Source organism: Psammomys obesus, unplaced genomic scaffold, assembly GCF_907164565.1.
Source record: "Psammomys obesus unplaced genomic scaffold, mPsaObe1.curated_primary_1811, whole genome shotgun sequence".
Taxonomy (NCBI): domain Eukaryota; kingdom Metazoa; phylum Chordata; class Mammalia; order Rodentia; family Muridae; genus Psammomys; species Psammomys obesus.
Genome location: NW_026588752.1, coordinates 11,203,381 through 11,213,626, shown reverse-complemented (window position 1 = coordinate 11,213,626; position 10,246 = coordinate 11,203,381).

The window sequence follows — 10,246 nt, the reverse complement described above, 5'->3', positions numbered from 1 at the left end:
CGATGCTGCTTTGGGCCTTGAAGATGGAAAAAAGGCCAGAAGCCAGACATGAGTTACTTCTAAACGTTGCTGAAGGCCAAGAAAAGAACTCTCTCTGAGAACCTGGAGAAAGAAAGACAGTCCCTGATTTTAGCTCTGATGCAGCAGGTTGTTTTCTGAGAACTGCATGGCAATGTGTTTGTATTGTTGTAAGTCTCTAAGACAGTGGTTTTGCAACCTGCAGGTAAAGACCCTTTGGGTTAGCATATCAGATATCCTATTTATTCAATATTTACATAACTCACATCAGTAACAAAATTACAGTTATAAAGTAGCAATGATTGAACTTTATGGTTGGGGATCACCACAACCTGAGGAACTGTACTAAAGGGTCACAGCATTAGAAAGGTTGAGAACCACTGCTCCAAGACCATGTAATTTGTTACAGTAGCAACAGGAAACGAATTCATTAACTTTAACCAAAAGAGAAAGAAATTTACCCTGTCACTGAGCTACCTCCAAAGACTTACCTCCTTCTCAATCCCCCTAGCTTCTGGATATGCTGGCTTTCCCATCCAACAGACACCTTCTGCAAGCCAAATGTCCACTATCTAGAAGATCCATACTTTGACCCATTTGTTGATACAAGTAAGATTGATGACCTGCTTCCTGCTGGCACTGAGGATTCTGTCCATGCAATAATTCAGTAGAGAATCATCAGGAAATCACTGTCTGTGGGATTAATTCCCTGCACTGGTACCTTCATTGAGTACCTAGACATTCAGCTACAGGGTGAGCCATGTGATAGAGACTGGGATGGCTCAGGATGGTCAGCTAAAGATTTAAGTGCTTGTGACACTCTGAAGCCTAAAGAAGGATTTCCTTAAAGTAAGGAGAATTTCACTTCTGTCCCTTGTCACGATTTAAAAATCTCACAGCTTGTATAACATAACATTTGAGGTCAGTCTACTTTTAACTTGGACTAGTGTAATGCCTTCATGTAGTCAGCTGAAAAGATTAGATAGATAGATAGATAGATAGATAGATAGATAGATAGATAGATAGATAGATAGATGCCCTGTTAGTTGAACAAAACACATCTTTTGCCTGCAGAGCTTCATGCCACTCTGTCTGAGAACTGTTGAAAAATTAACCTTTTAAAAAAAAAGTTGGAATGATTTTAAGTCATGAACTGCTCGGGCAGTGAAGGAGTCAAGATGACAAAACTATGGCTCATGTTAAGGGGGCTAAGCCTTAGAGTGAAGCTCACATCTGCATGTTTGCTAGGTGAATGGAACCAACTGTGGTTGGTTAAGTCCCTGACTGTGGGCGGTCATACAGATGAACTTGTCAGTTACATAAGCACACTGGAAATGGGTTAGAAGAAAAAGAAAGGGCAACTTAGGGGGTTCCTGTTTTCCTACTTTTCTATTCAAGGAATAGGAGTGATACAAGCACACTCAAGGTAACTGTAGGAGTGTCCTTTAGAACTTTAACCTTTTCCACATGAGATTATAAGACCTAAGACACAGGGCATCATGCTGGGCTCTTTGACAGTCACTGCTAACAGTTCTGTCATCTGCTTCTACTAATGTCACTAGATTGTTTATACACAAACAATGTCCATCAACACAGTATCATGCTTAGAGTTGAACCCTGGATAATGGATCCAAAGGCTTTCATTAAAGAGAGATGGGGACCTAAAAGGTCTTGGCTCTAGTGACATATCTAGGCATCTTTTAGTTATGGATTTTCTGTTTGGACCACAGTGCTCGCCCCATCCAAGACAATTCTCTTGAAGCCACATTCTCTTCCATTTGCCTCTGTCTTCACTTGACTAAGGAGGCTGTTCACACTTTTCACTCAGCTAGATTCCTTGTTGGGCTCCCCAAAGAGCCATCACCATTGTGCCTCTATAACTTTGTTCAAACCCCATGTTTAATTCAGTTCACTTACCTGTTCATTAAACAAATATCTATAAATAACACTGTTGGTCTAAAAGGGCCTAACAGGTGATAATAGTAATGGTAAAGATAATTAATTAGCATTTATATTTGTGTCAGGCTCTCTGTCTCTCCTTCTACACACACACATATATTCTTTTATAATATATGTATAATTATAGATTATACTTGTGTACAATATCTATAATAGTGATAATATCACACATATATGTGCATAGAAGATCCATACTTTGACCCGTTTGTTGATACAAGTAAGAGTGATGACCTGCTTCCTGCTGGCACTGAGGATTCTGTCCACATAATAATTCAGTAGAGAAACATCAGGAAATCACTGTCTATGGGATTAATTCCCTGCTCTGGTACCTTCATTGAGTACCTAGACATTCAGCTACAGGGTGAGCCATGTGACAGAGACTGGGATGGCTCAGGATGGTCAGCTAAAGATTTAAGTGCTTGTGACACTCTGAAGCCTAAAGAAGGATTTCCTTAAAGTAAGGAGAATTTCACTTCTGTCCATATATGTGCATATATGTGTTATTCAGTCTTCTTTATACATGGGTTAGTATCAGCAGACTCAACAAACTGTGGATTGAAAACATTCAAGAGACTTAACTCCCTGTTAAATCTATGTAAACTTTTTCTCACTGTCGTTCTCTAAAACATGTAGTTAATGATTGTTTATATTGCATTAGGCATCCAAGTCATACAGAGATGATTTGAAGCACATGGAAGGATGTGCATAGATTGTATCTTTAAAAAGATTGTGATATTTTTGTGGATGGTGAAACTAATCCTCCCAAAGATGCTTCCCACCGCCCCATGAAGTGCTTCCCAAACAGCAAGATGAGGAGACTGAGACACAAAGCAGTTCCATGCCTATATGACAGACAAGAACAGAGGAACAAACAGGAGCTCTGTGTCTCCATGGTGCACTAGCCCCCAGCCTGGCTGCCTAATCCAAGGAAACAAGAGTGAAATAGAACTCCAGGCTTGCTTCCTTGGCAGCACATATTTCATGTGCTCTACAGTCACATAAGCCAGATGACGCAGCACGTATGCAGGGCATGTCCACTGTGGCAGAGTTCTGCCTGTTGTCATGGTCCAGAGTGCCGTGGCTGACCTCGGAAGCCCCAGGGTATGACTACTGCTCTGATACTCACGAGATGGGAGGCTTTAGGCAAATTTCCCAATCTCTCTGGGTGTCAGAACACTGATCTACAAAACGTAGTTACTATGAGGATCCTCACGGAGTTTGGAGAAAGACGAAGTAATTCTGGGTTGTTTCTGGGGGTGCCTACCACACAGCAGACATTTGATCTATTAGAGCCCCTGTCTAAAGTCCATGAACTGATGTGAGGTAGAAATAATGCACAGCAAGGCAAGAGAAAGCAGGAGGGATTGGCTTAGGTGGAACTTAGGCTTTAAATGGGTGGTATCTAAAGGAACTAGGAGGCCCAACATGGGATCACTGTGGGAAAAGTATCCAGATTCAAGGATAAGGCTTGCTTGAATGGCCCAGGACTCGCAGTGAAGGCAGTGTGACTGAGAAGTACATACGGCTGAGGAAAAGAGAGCAGCTTGGGAACCTACTGAAGAACTGCTGTATGGACTTCATCGTCCAGCCCGAGCACGGCGAGCACTTGGTGGTTTTGAGCAGGAAGCAACAGCATCTGCTTACATGTGAAAGTCATCCTGACCAGCTGTGTGTGAAGGGAAGACCGCAGAGCTGAGGGGAAGCGAGGAGGCCTGTTAGGGGATGCTTGGCTAGCGTGCCAGCTCGTGGGTATAAAGGATGGAGGCCCATGAGGTCACCTCACAGGCAGCTCTTCCTTTGGAAGTCTCTCTGACTGGGGAACTCTTGGTTGAGTGTCCTCCTGGCTCACTCACTTCCGTGGGTCTGACTCAGAGATTTTTGTCTTAGTTTCGTTACCAAATGCTGTGACAAAATACCCAGACAACAGCAACTTATGAGAGAAAGGGCTTATTTTAGTGCAGGAAACCAGAACTATGTACAGTTCGTCACTGAAGGAAAATCAAGGGATAGGAACTAGCAGCCACTAACCACATCCAGTCAAGAGAGAGCGTGAATGCACACATGCTTAGTCCTTACCCAGCTTTCTCCTTTTTCTACTGTCCAGCACCCCAAGTGCAAAGAATAGTGCCACCCATGGTAGGGGGGTTTTTCCACCTCAGCTAATTCATCAAGATAATTTCCCACAAATAAGCCCACAGGCTAACTTGATTTAGACAATTCCTCATTGAGACTTTCTTCCCAGTTGTATCAACTTGATAATTAAAATGAACTGTAGCAATCACCCTTTCAGAATAGGCTCCTGATTTCTCCTTTTTCAGATTTATTTTTTCCTTCTTATCTCAAACTAATTTATAATATATTTTACTAGTTTGATTATTGTCCAGATAAGGACCGATATGATGTGATATGGTATGATATGATAATGTAGTTTTCTGTTCCTTGCCGAATCCCCAAATTCTGCAACACTGCAACATAGGCGTTCAAGATGTTTTGTAGAGTTAATGGGCCCATGAATGAATATAGCATAGGGGAGGAGAGAGAGCGGGTGCTAAGATGTTGGAGCTCAGAGAGGAAAGTCCCTGGCCTAAAGCCACAAAGAGTGGGCAGCAGAGCCGTGCTGGGAGCCAGCCCTCTCAGCCCTCGCCCTGTACTCTGCTATGCTTCTCAGTGCCTCATGGAAGTTTCTTCTTTATTCCCAGTGGGCCCTCTGTGCTCTGTTGTCCCTTTTATTCCTTGTGCTAGCTGGTTTAACTGTCCTTCCCATTCTCTCCAGAATGTGCTGTCTTGTTTGAGCTTTCTCTTTTTCTGCAAACCTGCCCAACTGTGAGGTCCAAAGAATTACTGCATCATGAGGAAGAAAAGATGCCAAGAAGCCTAACCTGGTTTTTCTGCTCCAGCAGTCTGTGTGGTAAGATGCAAAGGCACAGACTCCAGGCAGGAAGGTGATGAGGTATAGAGAATGTGGAAGTTTAGCCAAATGATCATTCTCTCTCAGGCTGTGCATTCTCTCTCAGCTGGGTCCTTTGTTCTGGTACCCAAGCAGGGACTGATCACAGAAACCTCACCAAATCTGCCTTCATGTGCAGAGAGACCCAGTAACAGGGTGCTATAACCAATTTTCCATTGCTGGGTGGTTCACAAAGATGATAGCACTGGTATAAGATGGTGGCCAGCTCGCTGCATCAAAACATGCCAAGGGCCTCACTTTTAGAGGAATTCCTGCAATAGCACGTGAATTCATTAATCCACAGATGCATCAGGAGGCCATTCAAGATCTAAACTCCCTGCAAAGGTCTCACTTCTCCAACACCACCAGCATGAGGTTTGAGGATTACGTTTCTCACACACGAAATTTGGGGTCACTTCTAAACATGGCTTCAGGCTTTCTTCCCATCTGTGTGGCAATAGAGGGGTTCTTAAACTCCACTCCTCCTCCCTTTCCTGAGGAATGGAGCGGGCTGCTTCGGCTCTCCCTGCTTGCTGTCCATCTCTCACCCCATCCACAGCAAGACTTTCCTCTTTATTCTGAATGATAGAAGAGTAAGAATGTTGGTTGCATCCCAGGCATTTTGCAAACCCACACCACAATCAGAACACGAACTCTGTTCTCAGAGGTAGCTCCTCAGTGAGAGGTAAAGTTGGGCTCCATCCTAGTGTCTGAATCTAACTCTGAGTTTTCTTTACCCTATTCACATTCCTCATTCATTTGTTCTTTTTTTTTTTTTTTTTTTTGGCACGTTTACAGGTGAACCATTACAAGGTACTTTTCTAAGCACTAGAAAACAAGCAACAAGCAGGCAGACAAGGTCCCACCCTCAGAGAATTAACTTCCCCCTCAAGCAATGAGAGAAAATGCGATGAACACAAAATAACTGTACCACCAAGCTATGCAGAAGACTGACTGCCATGCCAAAGCAAGTACAACGGGATTTCTTGGTTGGCTAATTGGGTGACTAGGACATGTCCCTTCACGCTGATGAGTACCATATATAGCTGGGTGAAAATTCTCCATTGGAAGATTGCATCTGGGTCAGGAAGTACCACGCAATAAGAGAGGGCATCAGGAAATGGAGGAGGGCACGGCTTTACCTGGAGAACCCTGTTCCCAAGGGTTTTAAATCTCTGGAATGACTTAGTCTTCCATTGTTGCCTCCTTCCTCCAGTACGTCTGACTGAACACCTTAAAGTTTTTCTCTTCCTGACACAAAAGGCCAAGGAGGCCTTTTGTAATCACAGCAGAGACACCAGCCACGGCTCCCTGCCACATCACCTGTAAACTCTCCCAAGGAGTGTTTGCCTCACTCGTGTCTGTTCAGTGCTGTGGGGGCCCACCCACCACGTCTGTCCACAGCTTACACCTCCAACATCCCTGTCTGTGCATCCCCCTGCAGACTGAAAAGATGGTTCACTCTGTCACTTCGTTCTGAGTAGGACTTCACTCACTGGGCTACAGACTCTGGGAAAGTCTACTTCCTCTTTTGACTTCTCAGCATGTAGGAATCTTTCCAGATATGGTGGTTCTTCAACTTCCTCTCTTCTTTCTTCTAAAAAGCCTGGCTTGGGGGGGGAATCTATGGGCTCAGCAAGGGTCAGAGGATCAAAAGCATACACCCACTCACAGGCGGAGAAACTAGACTCTCCCTGACGTAACAGAGCACATCAGAGTGTGGCACATGGATTTCTGCATCTCCGGGAAAACTCTGGGATACATGCTTGGAATGCAGTGAGTCCTTGTCATTCTTTTGGAGCACTGATCAGAGTCTGGAGGCAGAGAGGTAAGGGAGGCACCAGAGGAGATTAGCAGGGGAAGCTGGCCTCAATGTTCACCAGACATAGCCTTCCTAGGAGTCCGTGATTTATTTTGTTTGACCAGCATTATGATTTTCTCCACAGAGGTAAAACATAACCATTATGAAAACATAATCAAAATACAGGTGAGGAAATCAGTACAATAATAAAATGCTGGCATTTCCTTCTAGTAAGAAAGAAAAACTTCCATTTTTAAAAGGTGTGTGTGTGTGTGTGTGTGTGTGTGTGTGTGTGTGTGTGTGTGCGCGCGCGCCTGGCATCTATAAAGATATCTGTGTAGGCCATAAAGGGTATTGGATCCATTGGATTTGGAGTGACAGGTGGCTGTGAACCCCTGACATGAGTGATGAGAACCAAGCTTATGTTCCATGGAAGAACAGCAAGGACTTTTAACTGCTGATCCTTCTCTCCAGCCTCAAATGTTCTCACTTTTCAAATGAGATCACACTTTTCATACAGTTCTTCATGACCTCTATAAAAAGAACAACTTCAGACAGTTGTAACAGCATTAATTTGGTCAGACAATAGTTCATGAGTCTGCAGAACTCAGGTCTGGTTGAGAAGGCAGAGAGCCTCGCAGTGTGAGCAGCTGGCTTGTATAAACCAGATAGGAAAGTAACACAGAAAAACTACCTGATAGGCTATATCTGGATGTGGCGTTACACAGTGGTTACCTATGATCGGCTAAAGCTCAGCTGTGTATGACTGGTGGAAACCTGACCATCTATTACCAAAAACTGAAAATGAAAAGTACCCTTAGGCTGCAGTTTGTCTACATACCAAGCTACAGTGTAGTTTGTTTCAGGGGGACTCAGAGAACAGGGGCAGCCTCTAGGTAAAGGCCTCTGCTTATTTAATTTAGCACTCCTGTGGGCATTTTTTTAATGTTGTTTCATATACCTGACATATTGTAAACAGCTTTCCTCATGACTGAACGCCATCCCAAAGCAGCTATTTAATGGCTGCTGCGCATCCTCCAGAATGCAGGTACCAGAAATTATTCCAGCGCTTCCCTCTGCTTGGGTATTTAAGTTGGTTCCAAGTTTCATTATTGTAACTCAGAAACAAGTCTTCTTTTATCTCAAAAGCAGCACACAGCTGTGATTATGTCTTTCTTCAGGGTTCATTGATAGATGCCGACTATGTGCTAGATTGAGGATATAAGCTTTTCGTGTTTTATCTCACCCCGCCGTTCCCCACAAAGAACGCTTCCATTTGGCTGCTGCCCATTGGTCACAGAAGTGTATCTTGTCACCTTGTGACATTTTCTCTTGTCTCACACCCTGAGGTGCTCATTTAACCTGTCTCCATAAGGATGAAGGAGGATGGCTATTGCTACAATTCCTTCCTCAGGAGGAAATACACAACTACCTCTTCGTCTTAAGGCCCCAATGGCAAACCAAGGTACAACTCCACCGAAGTTCATCCTGAGGCACTAATTCGTTTATCAGGCTTACCTGAGGAACTGGCTGAGAGGTTAAGAGCAGGAACATGGGTAATCTTAAAGCAGCCATGCTAGAAGATCTGCACCCAGAATGGAAGACTCCAGGACTGCAAAGAGGAAGCTCTCCCTGCTACTCCTACCCACCACCCATATACTTTAACCTGTCTCAGGGGTCACATACAATTAGGGTAGAGTTGCATACAACTGACTGGGAAGAGAGTCTAAACACCCTGGGGCAGATCCCACAACCCTCCCTAACCCTCTTTCTATGAAGGTTCTTCTATAGTTAGCAAACTCAGCTGTGTCCATCCTTTGAAACTAGGCATGGCTGATCTGATAAAGATGGTGGTAATTTGTCCAGAAGGGTAATCCTTTACAAGAGAAGCCCTTGCCCTTGTCAGAGGTATCCATTCAGGAAAAGCCCCAGGGAAACCCCTGCATACAGGTGGCATATATCAGGCATACAAATGTCAGTAGAACAAAGTAGTACATGATTAAGGAAATGCCATACCCATATGAGTCCTGACACATGCAGCACAGACCATACAGTCCTGAATTGGAATACTTACTCTGACTTGGGCAAGAGCTCCGTGAATCTCAATTTTCCCAGTTGAGAAATTGAGTCATTATATCACATCTTGCTAGCGGTTGTTAGAAATCAAACGGAATTAGGAGGGGCAAATCCAAAGCACGCGTCAGGTACCATGTGGGCCTTCGGCACATACTACTTTGGATTTTCATGAAATAGGCAATAATTTGAGTTAACATAGCAAACTTTATTTGAGGCCCTTGAGAGGCCTATGAAACTGCCAAGGGTGATTTGTGCCCAGAACAATAGCTAATCTCAGCGAAGAGATGCCCATGTTCGTTAACTTCCTGCGGTGTTTACTGTGTTTTGTGTTTCATAACTCAATGCCTCTTTACATTTCCTGGGAATTTTTATTTGGCTCACTAGGGCTGCATTTCCATAATGCTTGCCCTAGGGAGCCTTCAACTTGGCAAAGGGGAAGGCAAGCCCAGGCTTGGTCAGCAGGTCAGAGGCTCTCAGCTGGTAATCTTGGGGAAAATGTACAACCCAATGTCTCACCAAATCCTCCAACTCAGAGTTCGGGTGAGCCCCAGGTGCCTGAAGCCTTAGAAGAGCTGCCAGGCAATTCCTATAGAAAAGTGGGCCCAAGACTGTGTGTTGACATTGGGAATGCTTGATTTTCCACGAATCAGATATTTGGGGACTTCTAAAATAAAAGGGGACATTGCTGTCAGGCTCAAAGCAATCCCAAGTAGCACACACATCAGGCTGCGGTAACTCTTCATAACTGAGCCCTCGCTCTGTTTCCCAACCTTAGATTTTATTCCCACAGACCCTACCTCATGGAGCTATGAGCCTGTGTGGGAAACAGCACACTCTCCCAGCTGTGGACTTCTGAATGAACTCTGGGTTTTCATTTGTGTTCTCTGGCTGAAACAGCTTGAGCCCTTTCCTACACCAAACACTCTGTTAGACATTACTTTATTCTTAATTACTACTGTTAAACATTTCAAATATTGTAAAAGATGATGGACAGCAATGCGCACCCATCTCTGTCTTAGTTAAGGGGATATTCTGTCCACGTCTGTTTCAGATCTCTTTGTTCTAAGAAATAAAACTTTATATATATGGTAGATTTTTTTTCTCCTTATTTCTTAGACAAAAATTTTTGCTGCATATTAGTGACACTTCATCCTCTCTTGTTTTTATCCATTTTCTACGAATGTGAATATTTATAAAGCATATATGTAGAAATATTTGCTTACACCTTTTTTCCTGTGGATAAAAAAACACAGTATGAAATCTGTGTTTGTCACAAATGTGTGTAACACCATACTGTTAGCCATAGGTTCTTTGCAGTTTGATGGATCTCTAAGACACTTTCTCTTCAATGCGGAGATTCCATGACCATTGGACATCACTTCACTCCCCCTCCAGCTCCAGGTAACTGCCACTCCAGTTTTTGAGCCTATGAGTTTGACTATTTT